Genomic DNA, 18674 nt, shown 5'->3' on the forward strand with positions numbered 1-18674 from the left:
CTTGTAGTTACCATTTATATATATATATATATAAATATAAAGTTGGGTTTGATCTATTTTCATTGCGCCACGTTATCATGGAGAGAGGGGCAAATCTCAACACGTGGCATCCTTAAAAAATCGCAAAGCTCGCTTTATTTACGTTCGCCGAAATCGCTGGTTCTTTGTGTTTGGTGGGTTTTTATTTGATCCTCAAATTTTTATGGGCTTTAAGCAAATTAGGTTTAGTCATCTTCTTCCTTCGATATTCTCTGTCTCGCAGCCGTAAGTTCTATGGAACTTAATACCGATTAGCTAACCCTTACGTCTTCAGTTTGCATTAAAATGTACTTTATTCCTAGCTTTTACGTGGTTAACCCACTCATGAAGCATTCAATCGACTCATCGATTTCCAAAGTAACCAACTAAAGCAACGAGTATAAATACACCAACTTCCAGCGATGAACAGCATAACTACAACAAGCTCTACAAGGATAGTTTGTTCAGCTTACCAATTACGACAACGGCGAATTCCTACATCCTTGGGAGCTGCTCCAACACGTTGAGACCATGGAAAGAACATGGGAAAAGATCCAATTTTATTCATCTTTTTACTCAACGCCGATTTGTTTGGTGGTAGAGGAGGACATCTACTCTTCTTTGCTGTTTAAAATCAATCTAGATCTGAACCTCTCCAGCGTATCCTAGCAGGTTTTTTTGGCCTCTTCAATTCTATGCTAATCTTCAGCTTGATCTATGTTTCGATAGAATTAACAATTGAAGAAACCCACTGATGAAGTTTTATGGACAGTTTTCTTTTTATTACATAACCGAAGCTGCAAGCTGTGTTTTTGTTGGTATCTCTTGCAGTTACCATCATGTAGCCCCTCTTAGGTTATACGCTTAGATTTGTTCTTCTCTTGCAGATTCCGAAGACTTTAAAATCACATCAGAGCCTGAGGTTGCGATTACACCAAGTTTGCAGCTTCAGATGATCATTGTCTCCGTTCTTTAAACATGGGATGACAGAGTATGTCATCGGAGATTTCATCAATATATTTGGAAGCGTAGCTATTAATTTTGGCACAAACCTTCTCAAATTGAGACCTAATCAAGTTTGCATTTGCCTCAGTCAGTACCATTTGGTTGCATTTGTCCTTCTGAGCCTTACTCTGTTGGTTTTGTGTATTATCAGAGAGAGAGAGGTTAGCTTTACAGAATAATGGTGGAGGAGAAACGCAATTGATGCCGCATATACAGTTTCAGACATGGATAGTTAATAGCAACTGTTGATAAGATTAAAAGGTCAAGAAAAAAAAGTATAGGTGTCATTCCTCCACTCCAATGTTTTAGTAATTATCTTCCGATCAGGCTCTGTTTTCTTAAATTATTTTTTACTTTCATTCTGCAGGATGAGAACAAGTGAGGAACCGCCAGTATGTGTGACATGCTTTTCATAGCAACGTCGCACTCCTTGCCAAATTCATCTTCTCTCTTGACCTGAGCTAAGGTTCATAAATCAAATGAAAAATATGAAGGTAGCTACTTGACTCCATGTTCAAGTAATGGTGGATAAGTATGAAGTCAGCTGGTAAGTTTGATTTTACACTTGCAACTTAAGATTTTTTCCGAACTGTTTCCTGATGTATTTGGAACTACTTGCAGTGATGGTATGAAAGGATACTTGACTCCATGGGCCTATATTCAGGTCTCCAGTGAAGGGTATGGAGGGCATCTTGACCAACCAACTCATGTGAGATCACGGACCTAGATCAGAGGTTTTTCTAACTTTTAACTCCTCAGCTTCCCCGCCCGTCACACTATGGGAGTTGGCCATGCGAATCTTTCTCAGTCTCTCTCGCTCTTCTTCTTCTCCTATGATTATTGTTTCCAGTCTTCACAACATTTTTTAACTGCGGCACTAAAAGGGTTTTACTTAAACCAAACTTTGTATATAAGTCTTAATATTCTATTCATATACCAAATATCGAAAACATATATTGGTGCCTTATATCCAACATAATGTCAAGAAGGTGCCCCATCAATGATATGGACAACACTAAAAGGTTTGTATTAAGAACTTTATAAACTTCATCTGAACGGGTATATTGTCAAAATAACTCATGCATTGCTATTGCTTCAGTTTTACCTTCAACTATAGCTTCTGTTTTAACCTTCAACAACTTGTGCAAATATTTTCTCATTCAGCCCGTCTGAATCAATTTCAGCCCTAAAACAACTACAAATCTTTGCAAGTTAAACGACAACCTTTTTCGCAAAAAAAGAAAAAAAAAGTTAAACATCTAAAAATACCTACTTGATACAAGGAGGTGGCACTTGCCCCCCTGATAAATAATCAAATTCTTTGTAACTTGCCCAAAATTTAGTTATTTGCCTCTTTTAAAAATCAAGTTTTAGCCTGATTTTTATATTTACATATGATTTGTCCCCACTAAAAGTTTGTTCTACATCCGCCTAAAATGAGATAATAAACAAATATAAAAGCTAGAAGACATCATTAGACGGTCTAAGCCATCCGAGTGCGAGAATAATTTACAAACGTACACATGAAACTTACGTTTATAAAATACAAATAAAATTATCCCATTATTTATACCAATATTCTTAGACGTAACATGCATGAGACTTTAAGGAAAAAAACAAAATGGAAAAACAAATACTATTCGATTAAATAAAAGAATAACACCCAAAGTATTGGTAAATCGTTTTGTCTTACGCAACACCATGTAAACAAATATAAAACGGTCGGAGTTTTTTTTTTTTTTTTTTTTTTTTTTTTTTTTGTTTAACCAGGTGTTGACCTTACGGCCCACCACCTAGGCCCGGCGCCAGCCTTTGTCTGTACCTTCTTACGGGCCCTGGACACGCCTCCCCCTCCCCGCGAGTCGAACTGGCCACCTCCCCTCCCCAAGGAGGATGATACCACTGGACTACGAGGCCCTGGACACGGTCGGAGTTAATACTAAAATACTTTTAAGTGTTTAAAAGGTGATCAAAAGAATTAGGGGGAATAGTTAATTCTTCTTCGTTCTTTTAACTTTGACACCATTTATAAAAAAAATCAATATTCTTTTTCATTCTTTTAATTTAAAGAATCATAAAACATCATTATTTCTATTAAATCCGGTAAAAAATATTAAAGAATACGTATTGTTTTGTTTTTCTACTATTTTGTTCTTTTTCTTCTTATTATATTTTAGTGATCATCAGTTAGAATCTAAAAACAACACCATCCGTGAGATCTAAAAATCAGTATGTAATTGTAAACAAAATAATAATAATATTTTATTCTAATTATTATGCCCAATACTACACTTAGATGATTGATTTTTGGGGAAGTTCTTGCTGAGTATATTTTCAGAACTTTATATCACCTTCTCTCATCTTTTTCTATTACTTGAATGGAGTATTGATTATTTTCAAGAACTCCAATGAAAAATCCTCTTTGTAGGTGCTCTAAATGCACAAACACGTTATCAACACTTACGGAGAATTAACTAAGTCAATAATCACTATTAAGAACACTACCTACACATGAGTTGAAACGTTTAATTAAATTAAGTATTCTTCGATGATACAAATCAAACCTTCTAGCTCAAATAAAAAAACAACTCTTATATATAAATGTCAAAATTAATGGAGATAGACCCCTATCAAAACTTGAATAATTCAATCAAGACATCGAAAGCAATATCATCTTTAAAGTATCACTGTTATCAAGAACCATCACCCGTATGTCATGCAATTATTATGTCCAATACTGGCCAAAACTATTAAAGACAGCCATTTTTTTCAAGAATATGACAATTAAATCATTAACCATCATCCATCCATTTGCTTTTCTAATAAAGTATAACGATATGGAAATTGATTATCATCTGAAAACTTATAAGTTCATTATGTTAAAGACATTCAAGAATATTTTAACAAAAAAAAGTTAGCATCATCCTCCATCATCTACAAATATCAACAGACGGTTCGTATCTAGATGCAATTTATCTATACAGTACAACAATGTTTTGCAAAAATGACAAAGATATAGGAAAAAGCTACATTGATAAAGTTGGTTGGAGCCTTGGAGGCATGACCATAAGCTCGGATCAATGTTGAAGTCACATTAAAAAAACATTTCATGAAGTGCGAGTTAAAATACTCAAATCTCACTCAACCACTTTACGAGCAACGAAGTCTACAATCATACGTCATCCCAACTACATCAACAGAAGGTGCGAGCACTGCTATTTCTAGAAGAAAATAACAAAATTCATCTAATTCATATAATAATACATCAATCACTTTTTGTTCCTTAACATAAAACATCAGATCACAGCAACTATTATATATTTCACAGTAACAAATATTTATGGATTTATACTGACCAAAAAAAAAAAATTTAATCACTCTTCACTACAAGAAAACAGCGATATACTGAGGGAAAAAAATCGTCGGTATGTCGTCGGAATAACGTTATTCCGACGACATACCGACAAAACAAGTCCTCGGAAATTCCATTTTCCTCGGAAATCCCTCGGAATTTTCCGACGGAATTCCGAGGAAACAAATTTCCGAGGAAACTCCGAGGACCACCAGTTCGTCGGAAATCTCCTCGGAATATACCGAGGGAGAACGTCCTCGGAATTTACCTCGGAAGTTCCGACGAAATGTTCCTCGGAATTTTCCGATGAAAATTCCGAGGAAATGAACCCTCGGAAAATTCCGAAGAACAAGGGTCCCTCGGTATATTCCGAGGAATGTCCCTCGGTATATTCCGAGGGTTTATTTCCTCGGAATTTGAACCCTCGGAAAATTCCGAGGAACTAGTCCCTCGGTATATTCCGAGGGTTCATTTCCTCGGAATTTGAACCCTCGGAAAATTCCGAGGAACTAGTCCCTCGGTATATTCTGAGGGTTCATTTCCTCGGAATTTTTAAAAAATTAATTTTTTTTTTTAAAAATAAAATTTTTGAAATTTAAATTCGAAAATACAAAATTAAAATTAAAATTGAAATCATATTAGTTAATATTCAAAGTTGTACAAATAAAAATAAAACATTCCGAGTTTTAGAAAAAAAAAACTACGAGTCTGGCACGTCCGGGAACACCTCGTTCGGGTACATCCTCTGCATCATCTCCATCATTTGCTGGTTCAACCTCCTATGTGCCTCATAGCCCGCCTGTTGAGCCGCCATCTGGGTCTCCAACAAAGATATGCGATCATCCTTGTCCTTCAACTGAGCCGTAAGTACTTCTGGATCAACAAAGGGCGGTGGTGCAGAAGAAGGAGGAACCGACCGGGTGCGACGACCCATACCGACCAAACGTCTCTTCTTCTTTGGAACCGACTGAAATAGAAAATAGCCAAATTTAAATCAAGAAATAAATGAATTAAACTTTAAAAAAAGAACTTACGGATTCAACGATTTCGTTGATTCGAAACCGGGACAAGTTGGTCGAAGCCGTCGAAGCGTCATCCTCGGGACAAAAAAAAGTTTTATAGATATTAAAAATGTTTAATAAATATAGAAATTTATATAATATAAATATATATATATATATATATATATATATATATATATATATATTTTAAAAAAATCCCAAATAATAGTTTTTAATCACAAAAAAAAGTTTTATAGATATTAAAAATGTTTAATAAATATATAAAAATAGTTCTAATAAACAAAAATAGTTTTAATAAATAAAAAATAGTTTAATAATTACAAAAAATAGTTTTAATAATATTAAAAATGTTTAATAAATATATAAATTTATAAAATATATATATATATAATTTTTTTTAAATCCCAAATAATAGTTTTTAATCACAAAAAAAGTTTTATAGATATTAAAAATGTTTTGTAAAATCCAAAAAATCGAATTTATATACAAAAAACGTTTTGTAAAATCCAAAAAATCGAATTTATATACAAAAATCGTTTTGTAAAATACAAAAATCGAATTTATACACAAAAATTGAATTTATATACAAAAATCGATTTTATAAATACAAAAAAAAATAAAAAAATTCTAAAAAAATTCTAAATCAATTCAACAAAACAAATTATTCAACCAAATCACAATTCTAAACCTATTATACAACCAAATCACAATCCTAAACAATCACCCTAACAAAAATCTATCAAATCTACACAAAAACCTAACAAATAGAACCTAAGAGAGTGGGATAGGGTCCTTACATGATTGTGTAAGAGAAGGGGGAGATCGCTGGAGATATCGTCGGAATTCAGGGGGAAATCGCCGGAGAGGAGAGAGGAGCCGCGCAGAGGAAGAAGAGAGAAATGGGGAAGAAGAAGCGGCTCGTGGTTATAAAACCTAGGGTCCGACGGATACTATCCTTCTGAATTCCGTCGGAATTCTAATTTCAATTTTCGCGAAATATTTGCCCGGTTAAATGAAAATACTCCGAGGAAATTCCGACGGATACTAAAATATCCGTCGGAATTCCGTCGGAATATTCCGAGGAAATACCGAGGAACTAGTGTTTGAGGTTTCAAAACATCAATTTTTTTGCCGTATTTCATTTCTTATACAATTGTAATGCATACTATTGATGATTCTTTGTATAGATGATCATAAACCATGAAATAACAAATTTCAAAACGAATTGAAAGTATTCCCTTTACCGTTCATTAAAGTGTATAAGTGTTTCTCTTATGTTGTGGGGATTTCGTTCATACAATCGGAAAAGTGTTTATTATAGAGTAAGGAACAAATTTTTGACTTCATAATCAGTCTAAGACACTTAATAAGGGTTATATAAGTGTTATTCAAACCGCAAAACGTTGTTTTCGGTTTAAAAACCCTATTTCCTCGGAATTTCCTCGGAATATTCCGAGGGAATTCCGAGGAAACCCTTATCTTCCTCGGAATTCCGTCGGAATATTTATTAAAAAAAAAAATCGATGCTAGTCTGTTTCCGAGTCATCATCACCAGATGAATCTGAATCTGGATCTTGGTGAAACTCTCCAATCACTGGTTCATCCTCTACGTGAACGACGGTTCCTCTCCGAAGTTGGTTAAATCGACTACAAGGCCAACTCCAGCTAAATCTTCTGCTGCACTTAAGTTGCTGGATGTGCTTGGTTGTAGTGGGTCTTCCAGCTCAGAACTTCCCTGAACTCGGCCTCTCGGGTTGAGTCTTGTAACAGTAACCCATGGATCATCTCTGTTCCTTACCCGGGGGTACTTGATATAACAAACCTGTAACATTTAAAAAATTATTAGTAAAATTATAAATTAATACACATGATGATGAATCATTCTAAATAATTAACATTTAATTACCTGATCGGCCGGAGAAGCAAGAATGAAAGGATCATAATATTGCAGCTTTTGCCTCGAATTTACTGATGTAACACCAAATGCATATGTTCTGACACCTCGATCTAGAGTGTTGTCGTGCCAATCACAATAGAAAACAGTACAGCACAATCCAACCATGCCCAGATACTTGATTTCCAAAATCTCACGTATGTGTCCGTAGTATACATCATCTCCTGATGCAGAACAAACGCCAGCATCATAAGTCGTACTCGAACGTCTCCTCTTCTGAGTTGTGAATGCATATCCTCGAGTACAAAATCTCGGATATGACTTCACAACAAATTTTGGTCCAACGACTATCTCGCGTATCCAATCGTCAAATGTTTCACCTATGGCCAAACCAGCAGACACCTATTAATAGCACATATATATGTTATATCAATAAATGTGAATTAGTATAAATATGTGATAAATGATATTTTAATTTGTTTAAAGCCCTCACATAAGTAAACATCCATCAAGAAAATTCTCTCTGCTTCATTTCTTCTAGCTCGTCCTCTGTGGCGTATCTATATTCGAACCGCTTTTCTGCCATGAAAATCCTGTACATATGATGACAATAATGTAATTAATTAAGATTTAAATTTCAACTTGTTAAAATAAAAATTTGTAAGCTAATTTATTTACCTCTCATATTGAAGAACATCTTCGCAGTTGGTGAGCAAATATGTTTGCAAATTACTGCGCTCCTACTCAGTAAGCCGACGGTCCTTTGGTTTTCCGCTAAGTCGTCCAACGTCTGTGAAAATGTCTGGAACCGTAACATGATATGTTGCCCGTTCGCCTCTATCATCATGCCGAGCAGGTTTTCTGTTTTTGGTCTGAACTTCTGCTGGAAAGTAGTACTCGGCAAAGTTTGAAGTTTCTTCATTGATCATCTGTGCGACTATAGAACCTTCCACCCTACTTAAATTTTTCACCATCTTCTTCAAATGGAACATATACCGCTCATACAGATACATCCATTTATTCTGCACAGGACCACCAAGTTCCAATTCTCTTGCCAGGTGAATAACAAGATGCTCCATAACATCAAAAAATGAGGGAGGAAATATCTTCTCAAGGTTGCACTGAGTCACAGCTATGTTAGTCTTCAAATTTTCAATACCTTCAAGAGTCACTGATCTCGTGCATAAATCGCGGAAGAAACCACTTATCCCTGCAATTGCTTCATGAACATTTCGTGGTAATAGTTCCTTGAAGGCAAACAGAAGGAGGCGCTGCATCATTACATGGCAATCGTGGCTTTTCAAGCCAGTAAACTTTCCTTCCTTTCTGTCGATACAGTTACGCAAATTTGATTCGTAACTGTCTGGAAATTCCACATCGTTTGAAATCCAATCAAAGAACGCATCTTTTCCCTCTGCATCAAGTCGGTATATGGGAAAAGGAGCCCTACCATTCTCATCAACATGAAGTTCTGAATGAGCACATATATCGACTAAATCCAGTCTTGACTTCAAATTATCCTTTGTTTTACCTTGACCATTAAGGATCGTGTTCATGAGATTGTCAAAAAATTTCTTCTCAATATGCATGACATCTAAATTATGTCTTAGCAGATGATCCTCCCAGTATGGCAGATCCCAGAAAATACTTTTTTGTGCCAGTTATGTAGGTCTCCAACAGCATCTACCGGAAAATGCTCATGTCCACCAACGTCTGGCGTCCTTTCTGCACCAAAATATCTTAGTTGTATCTTCAAATCTTTCCCACAAATTTTCGGAGTTGGACTGTCAAACACCCCCTTGTTCTTCGTAAACAAATTCATACTCCTACGATATGGATGATCAAGTGGTAGGAATCTCCTGTGACAGTCAAACCAACACGTTTTCCTTCCGTTTTTTAGTTGGAAAGCATCAGTGTTATCTTGACAATATGGACATGATAGCCTTCCATGCGTTGTCCATCCAGATAAAATATCATATGCTAGAAAATAACTTATTGTCCACATTAGTACTGCCCGCATTTGAAAGTTTTCTTTACACGAAACATCGTATGTTTCAGCACCTTGAGCCCATAGTTGTTGCAACTCATATATTAGTGGCTGAAGAAACACATCAAGTGATCTCTTAGGATGCTCTGGTCCGGGAACGAGAATCGAGAGAAACAAAACTCTCGTCGCAAGCACAAGTTTGGGGGTAGGTTGTATGGTGTAAGAATGACGGGCCATAGAGAATACTGTCTTCCACTCTTGCCAAACGGGCTGAAACCATCAGTACATAATCCAAGGTAGACATTTCTTCTCTCATACGCAAAGTCGGGATACTTTGATTAGAAATGCTTCCACGCTTTTGCATCTGAAGGATGTCTGATCTCACTATCTGTTGAGTGCTCCGCATGCCATCTCATTGGTTGCGCTGTGCGTTCAGACAGATACAACCTCTGCAACCTTTCCGTCAAAGGTAAATACCACATCCTTTTATATGGCACTGGAACTCTTCCACTCGTATCTTTATAACGAGGCTTTCCACAAAATTTGCATGTAACCCGCTGTTCATCCGCCCTCCAATAAATCATGCAGTTGTCGCTGCATACATCTATTACCTGATACGATAAACCAAGACCAGCTACGAGTTTCTGAACCTCGTAGTATGAACCAGGAGCTACATTATCCTCGGGTAGAATACCTTTTACAAAATCAGCAATCGCATCCACACAGTCTTCAGCCAAATTATAATTTGTTTTAATGTCCATCAATCTTGTAGCAGATGATAAAGCTGAATGACCATCTCTGCAATCTTCGTACAATGGTTGCTTTCCAGCATCCAACATATCATAAAATCTCCTAGCTTGTGCATTGGGTAAATCTTCCCCTCTAAAATGATCATTTACCATCTGCTCAGTACCTACACCATAATCTACATCCGTTCTAATTGGTTCTTCTAATCTAACCGCTGGCTGAGGTTCGCTAGTACTACCATGTTCATAATCAGTTTCCCCATGATGATACCAAATTTTGTAACTTCGTGTAAACCCACTCAAATATAGATGAGTCCAAACATCCCACTCTTTAATAACCTTTCTATTTTTACAATTAGAGCAAGGACATCTTAACATACTTGTTTTTGCTTCCGGTTGTCGGTGAACTAACCCCATGAATTCGGTTATACCTCGTTGGTATTCTTCCGTAAGCAATCTAGTGTTCGGATCCAAATGAGGTCGATCGATCCAATAACGAAAATAATTTGAAGAAGACATGTTTTTTTATGAATCAAATTCGTGTGTAAAGAGAGTAAGAGGGAGGATGAAGATATGGAGTGAATGAAGAGGAAGAGGGGTGCTTGTATTTATAGTTGAAATCCTACCGACAGCCCGAGGAAATTCCGACGGAATTCCGACGCCAACGGCTAGTTCGTCGGAATTTCCTCGGAATTTTAAAAATCCCCCAACGGCTCTCTAACGGCTATAATATATCCTCGGAATTCATCGGTTTTTTCTGAGGAATACGTTTTTCCTCGGTATTCCATAAGAATATTCTGACGGATTAGTATTTCCTCGGAATTCCGTCGGTATATTCCGAGAAAATTCCGAGGAAACCAAATTTTGTGTTTCCTCGGAATTTTCTCGGAAATTCCTCGGGATATTCCGAGGATTTCATTTTCCGTCGGAATGTCCGTCAGAATACCAATGTTTTCTTGTAGTGCTTCGTTATTACTATTATTTGACCATCTCTTTTTTCTCAAACATATATATATTCCTGCTAATGGATGTAATGATCCACAAACAAATGACCAAATTCGTGTTTCATAATTTTAGCACAATATGGATTGCTCTCGACTTTCTTTCAGCTTTCATAATAAATAAAATTGAACCACATCTTCTTCTTTTGAAAATTACAAGGAAGAGAATTCAAGCTATAAAAATGTGAAACTCTTAGAAAAAGGTATTAGTTAGTCTTACCTACGATTTCTTCAACTATATCAAAGTGAAATAAAAAAAATATGAACCACTTTTTATCTTTTTATTTTAAATTTTATGTTCTCTATAAAAATAAGCGTTAGTAGTTCTTTCAGTCCAAACCAACAAAATTTAATAAAATTTACAATATGATCCTCGAAAACAAATTAATTTTATTATGTTCAATTTAAAGTAATTTTCAAATATTTTATAAAATTTAAATATATTTAAATATCAAATAATTTTATTGTAAACTCACCCGCCCGTCAACCCCTAGTTTATATATATAATATATTTAAATAATATCTTGTTTTGTTTCCATCGTATATTACATAGCAAATTGCAAAAAATCCCAATTTGAGAAGAACCCATATCATATACACATAGAACCTACGACAACCAAACATAACTTCAAACTTTTGATAAGGTTCCCAGTGGTTAAGATGTCTTATGATATTGGATATCCTGATACTGTTTGATCAATCCTTGAAGCCTTTGAAACCAAAACCAAAACCAAACACAGATTAATGTGAGACGACATTCATTTACATGTGAAGTTTTAAGTTTAAATCTTACCTGCGAGCAAAGGCGTGAAGCTCAGATGTTGTTAGTACCTTCAAAGGAAGAGATTTAGAGCTTTCAAGTATCTCTCAGTCTCCAAATAGCAATACCAACTTTCTAGGATCCTCTTCTTCTTCAGATAGGTTTGCCAATTCAGTCTGGTATTTAATGGTCAGAAACAGATTCAGAAACCAATGAAAGACGGTCTTTTAGGCGGTTCTTTGTAGTTATCTCCGTTACACTGTCATCTACATAAAACATACAACATTTATGATTCAGAGTAGCTCTACAGATACGGTTCTCGTAACCATATTGCAACGGACCGAGTAACAAACCGGTGGAATTGGATCTGATAGAGCGTAGAAGCTTGTTAAGAACGGAATATGCGGGTAAGACAATGCTGATCACTTGATTGCCTTTGTTAGACTTGGCTTCTTAGATGTCGTTTGAGTTTATAATACCTTCCGTTACAGTAATTTCTCTGTTCCAGGAGCTGCAAAAACCATTAAAAGATTTCAGACAATAGTGACAAATAAACAGTCAATAAGATAAATGGTATTAGAGAGATTGTCGAGTACTTCAAGTGGTTTCAATTCAATTTTTGGGCCATTGTTTGATCCTCTCGGAGTTGTCTTGAAGGACCACTAGAAAACGCCAAAGTACCACCTTCATGTTCGTTTCGAAATGTTGGCCTTTAAACTCGCTATTACTCATATCAGTGAAACATTACAAAATACAACATACCTGAACGCCTTCGTGGCTATCATATACACCGAAGAGTTGACCAAACTTTGAGAGAAGAGAAGGTGGAGCTCCATCGGTGAGGACAGTAGAATATGTATACGATGGCAACAGAGGCGATAAAGAGAGTGATTTCGGCATCGGTGTTGGACTTCACCGGAACTTTGGTATTAGAATTTTTCGGGAATCGTATCCATGGAAGACGGTGGTGAATTTCACCGGGGTTGTGTTGCTCGAGCTCGCTGGGGCGGTGGAGCTTGGATATTTATGTTTTGTATCCAGTAAAGCATATATGCATTGGGTTATTAAAGATGATTGGAAGTAGAGGAGGCTTGTGTTCATGGGAGTATATATGCTGAGTTTGGTTGGAGGTGAAGCATTTAGATTTCATAGGGGGAGGTGAAGTTCTGAGAAGTTTTGATGGTTGAGAGATATGGAGGTTGATGATGACGACTAAATGCGAGGGTGTGAGGAATGGTGGAAAGCACGTAAATGCTTGAAATAATGTTTTACTACATCTGTTACACTGATGTCGTCCTTAGGATCCAAATATGAAAGGGAACGGTTGTTCTGCTTTCTATCTCCAACAACAAAAAGGAAGAAACCCTATTAACATCTGGGATTTTATTCAAATGAGGATAAGAGCCCAATGATTTTTTCAGATTCTAACACCTGGCTCACTCAATATTTGCGATACAAAAATCAAATGATTAAAGAAATGGTTGACACGTGTCACAAAATGGAAGCCCTTTCGCTGCGGTGGTAGCATGAGAGTGACTATAGTCTACTTTATTATTATAGATGTTTGAAGCTCGGTGCGGCGCTAGAATTAATCAGATTAGGGTTTAGATATCTAAATATGAATACAGTTGCAACTTTCAGACAAGCATCGTCAGAGGTGTTTGGATTAACAATATTGGATTCGAGCTAGTCCTAAAAGTTTTTTTTTTGAACTGGTAGTCGTAAAAGTTTCCAAGTGAATATTAATTCCTTCGAAAATCCAATTTACCGGGAGGTTAACTTTGCATTAAATTTGACTTTTTCCCTGCTTTTGATCATAAGTTTTTATTACTTGTGCTATTTTACCTTTTGATTTTGGTTAGAGTATTATTAGAACTTGTTAGAATTTCTTGTATGTAAAAAATATGATAGTCAGGTTTTTTAATCCAATTTATTGAGTATTGTGCTTTTTGAAATTTTTATGTTTTTGCTTAAAAATTTCGTTATTTTAGTCTTTACATTTTGATAAAATGCATATTCTCCCCTGGATGTGGCATATTAAAATTTGTTGTAATATGGAGGGAAAGCAAATCACCGGCACACATATATATTATTTATAATATAGCATTTCAAGGAAATAATTTTTAGCATTAGTTAATATGCGTTGTGAAATAATAATAGGATGGGCATACATTAAGGAGTAGTATTAGGATCAAAGTCTCTACGTTCCACAAGCGTTGTCTGATTCTTCAAGGCATAGCAAAGAAGTGTCACATGTGTGCACACAGCTTTCCTCCTTGCTTCTCTTTCCCTTTTTTTTTTACTTTATTGTATCCTCCCTTTCTTTTCAAATTAATTGGTGACATCAAAGATCTTGGTAACATTACAATACAGTTTTACTATAAAGCAAGACATAGTTAACGGTTAAAAATTGACGATAATGCGTTTTTAGACCGCATACATCGCAAAGAGTTAATTATAAGATGTATGTTTATTGAAGTAAGAAACTACAAGATCAAGGTGTGATAACGTGGTACTGGTAGTACAAGTTTTGTAACATCGCGGTTCTAGACCGATTACATCTCAAACACCTATCATAAGATTTTCTAGACTGACGTTATGTGATAGTTCCAGACAAAGCGTTATCTATCCACATGTTATAGTAGAGTTGGTAGCCAAAAAAAAACCCTAACAGATCGTAAATGTAACAGATAAAATTACAACATGCCCGAGTACTAGACTAGATCCAATGTATGGTTACTATGGTATTTACAGCAATATCTTCAGAAAATCAAAAGAGATTCAGGCCCTTTGTGTTTGTTACTTTACATTGGCAATAATAAATTAATAGTTTTCTACAAGTAATATATCGTTGTAATGGAGGCAAGCATGTATGTGAGCACAAAACTCTAGCTAGTTAAATAAATAAATAAAAACGTTTTAAGATTGCGGAATTTCCGACTCAGGAATATCAAATTGTATCAACTGCTTAGTTTTGAAAATGTTAACAACTTGAAATCTTCATAACTTTATAGAAACATTTACTTGTTTACATTGTAGTATCATATAACTCACCTACATAACCTTAACCATTACACTAAAATACCTTTAACAATTTCGAGATCTTTGAAAACTTATATAGAATTCAAGGGTGTGAACCAAAGTTTTCTTGTCATTCATTTTTATCTTTATTTTGTATAAAAAGTCTATAGACCTACAAGACAGGAAACTAGCACTCTCATTTGCTTATGTTACATAGATAGTTGGTACTGGACCAAGCCAAATGAAACATTCTCTTCAAGTCAACAATTTTTTTTCAAAAATTATATATTAATAGGTTTTCAAATTTGTAAGAGAAAAGTGAGGATCCCAAATTATGGAAATCCTTCTTGAACCGTTTATAGCTTTTAAAATATCAGAACCGGCCTTGGTTACATATTTACTGCATCTCTGCAAAAAGAGGATCATACATCTCTTTATTCTGAACTTAAATGACTGATATTCTTAGGTGATATCTAAGAATTGATTCTAAATGTTAGTAAAAATTGTAGTTACAATTACAAGTTCATATACTTTTCTTCTCGTGTTCCATTGATTTTTACGAAGGGATAGAACCCAACTCACCTTACTGGATAAACGAAAGGAGAATAACCAGAAAAAGCACTGTCCCTCGAAAAGGGAAAAAGGGAAACACATATTTGGTACATCGAACATTTACCTCTTTCCACGCGCAAAGCATCTAATCTTCACTAATCACACCTTTTTCTTACTAATAATCGCTAATCACTTAATCAGACAAAATTTTGATCACGTCAACACATTTTAATCATAGTATTGATTATCTACCTATATTTTAGAGCGATTTGCATAGAAAATATACAATAATAATGAAATTTGCAAGAAAATTGAAAAAAATGTGGAGCCCAATAACAGTAGATGCAAAAAGACACGGCTAACTCTATCATTTGTATACTTCTCTCTCCCTCTTTCTTTTTTAATTGTAACAAAATTATATTAATTTTTCCCTGATAAAGGGACGTCGGAGAAAATATACGGTATCGAAAAAACGTCGGAATCCTAAACGAACGGATTCAGCAAGAACGAACAAGCATAAACACAACAAAATCTAGACCAAGATATAAAGAGAGGAGATTGTAGCGAGGGAAAGAAGACATATGAGTTATTGGCCCAGCCCCGACGAACACGAAGGGGTATTGGATCCGATGGCCTCGCAAATTCACGGCAGCCGGTGTGTTCGAAACCGTACATCGATCCATCCACGATTAGTCTTCACCAAAAGAGCCATCCCCGTAGTTGCTTTGCGGCCTCGACCGCTGGAATCTACAAGAGACTCGACTCTCAAACTTTTTCCACCAAGTTCAGCTGCTGCCTCACCGTCACACGCATACTACAACACCGCACACAAACCCTAAAATATACCGGCCAATAAGAGCTTCAACATCTAAGAGGGAGATGTCCCGAAGAACCGACATCCCCAAAACAAGCTCGTCGACACCAGGATCTTCACAGCGACGGCGCAACAAGAAGACTAGTGCCGATAACTAACTAGCAAAACTCCGCAAAGATAATATAATAATTAGCCATCTAACATGAGTTATTAAAGTTTATGTATTTGTTTGTTTAGCTGGCTAATATTCATTAACATTAATTAGTTATTTTAGCCGGCTAACATTCATTAACATTAATTAGTTTAGCCGGCTAACAGATATATGTTTACGTATTCATCTTCTTTGCTTTTAGTTTGGGTAGGGTTGGCGTAAGTACAAATTATATGGTTGATATATAAGTTAGCATGGTTATAATGTGACTCATTTATATTTTCCATAAATTAGCATGGATACATGGTCGGTTAAACATAAAATTAACTCTATAACCAACCACAACACATATGATAAAATTTGTGTACGGCTAAACACAAAATTAACTTTACCAAATCTCAACACATATGATTAAAAAGATTTTTAGCCGGATATAACACTGTAAGCATAGTTAATTAATTGCAAATTTATGCTTTACAACCGATAGCACCTGAGACGAATATCTTTAGATAAAAACGGCTAAACTAAAACTTGTTATTGATATAAATTTCGGCCTGGTCCTCTTCGAAGTATCTGTAAGATCTTTGCTGAAAACTAAAATGCCACCAGTACAATAATAGACATGAAACAGAACGTACATGAACTTATTAATATTGCTTGGCCGTATAATGTTTATCTTAACCGGTCACTATAACACGTATCCGGCCACATAGATAAGTAAATAAACACATACCTTCGCTGAAACTGGTCTGGCCCTCTCTGCAGTATTTATAGAGATCTTTGCTGGAAACTGGAACTTCACAAGCCTTTGGACCCTCCCGTTATAGACCCTTTCGATCTAAAGCAACAAAAGACATAAACTTTGAGCAGACCATATACACACATGCAATAAAGCTTTGAGTTGAAACTAAAAGCAAACAATTTTGAAGCCAACCTTGATGTAGGCGAGATTATTACGGATCTGGGATACGGAGTCGGTGAGAGAGAGTCATGTCTAGCGAATGAGAATTCTCGTTCAACCTTTACCATCAGACTTAGAATCTGACGGTCCACCTATGATTTCGATGCGAAGCAAATGGTCGGAGAAGTTCCTGATGTAGAATTCAGAACCGAAATCACCATTTGGAGATGAACCATGGCGAGAAAAAATTGAATCCATCTGTGTGTTGGGGTCAAATATATATGAACCTATCATCTTCCTTTTCCGACCGATTAGAGGACCCGTCGAACGTCGGTTGCAGAAATATCAAGGAGGTGAGAACTCGAAGAGATTGTGAGAAAATGGAAACGTGCTACGGAGAAACCAAAAGGATTGATAGAGATGAGATAGATATTTCTTCCATTAGAGTTTATCGATTGTAGTGATAAAGCGTCGTCTTTCTCATCACGCGTAATCATTAAAGAGAATATAAGGTTTTGGCAAATATTACATATTAGGCTTCGATATAGTATGATAGGGATAGTAACGCCATTAAAAAAAACACGTCACTCCAAAAGCCAAAAATCCATCCTTGCAAATATGCAGGTTATGTTTGTATACACATGCTATTTTATTAGGAAAAGGTAGATCGGTGCACCTGTCATCATATAAATTGCTTATAATATCTAGAAGTTACAAACAATAATTGATTGGTGTTCTATTTTGGAAAAAGAATGTCCAAACAAAATGAAAATCTGAAAAGAGAATATGATTAGTCTTAAAGTAAAGTTTAATATTTATGAAATTAAACTGTCATAAACCCCTAAATAAACTATACGACATTTGCATAAAATAGTTTAAAAGAAAAAGTTGGATACCGTTGTCAATATAAATTCAACTAAAAGAGTATTGTTATAAACCATTTAGTGATCGACCCATTTATCAGCCCGTGTAGCAAGACAGGCCAAGCCCATCCGCAGGATCATACTGGCGTCTATCTACTCTTGTGTTTATCTACATTATAGTTGGTGTTTATCTTACGTATTGCTAGTCATTATCTAGTTAAGGATAAGTACGATCTCATGTGGATCCAGTACTTAGACCGTCATTACCATATGTATATAAAGACCAGTTGGTCGACCTAATAATACACACAAGTTCCCCTCTTCATTCACAACACGTTATCAGCACGACCTTGTCTCTAAACCCTTCCAAAAATCCACCACCCATAAATCAGAAACCAAACAATCTCTTGCTATTTTCCGGCGACTTCTAAAGCTCTTCCAGTCGCCTCCTTTTCTCTCTGTCAGCAACTAGCAGCAGCTCTCTCTCCTTACAGACCGTTCAACTCATCACAAAAGGTTCAGGTATCTTCAGAAAACTCAAACAAAACCAAAAAGGATTTAAACCCTCAGCCGCATACATACAGCTA

At 35.8% G+C, this 18674-nt stretch overlaps 2 long non-coding RNA genes across 6 annotated transcripts; one reads left to right on the plus strand and one right to left on the minus strand.

The window, feature by feature from the left end:
- Positions 1-9: 9 nt before the first annotated feature.
- On the plus strand, positions 10-1964 carry LOC106399755. 5 transcript variants are annotated; one of them, XR_007320646.1, is made up of 5 exons: positions 36-690; positions 906-1009; positions 1175-1298; positions 1391-1570; positions 1645-1964. It is a non-coding gene; the product is annotated as an uncharacterized LOC106399755 (long non-coding RNA). The 5 variants fall into 5 exon arrangements; XR_007320647.1 differs by having other exon boundaries at positions 1175-1284; XR_007320644.1 differs by having other exon boundaries at positions 37-690; positions 1175-1304.
- Positions 1965-16705: 14741 nt separating this feature from the next.
- On the minus strand, positions 16706-18595 carry LOC106399621. The gene is made up of 2 exons (XR_001280085.3): positions 17258-18595; positions 16706-17161 (listed from the first exon to the last, which is right to left on the minus strand). It is a non-coding gene; the product is annotated as an uncharacterized LOC106399621 (long non-coding RNA).
- Between the last annotated feature and the right edge of the window lie 79 nt (positions 18596-18674).

This window comes from Brassica napus, chromosome C3, assembly GCF_020379485.1.
Source record: "Brassica napus cultivar Da-Ae chromosome C3, Da-Ae, whole genome shotgun sequence".
NCBI lineage: Eukaryota > Viridiplantae > Streptophyta > Magnoliopsida > Brassicales > Brassicaceae > Brassica > Brassica napus.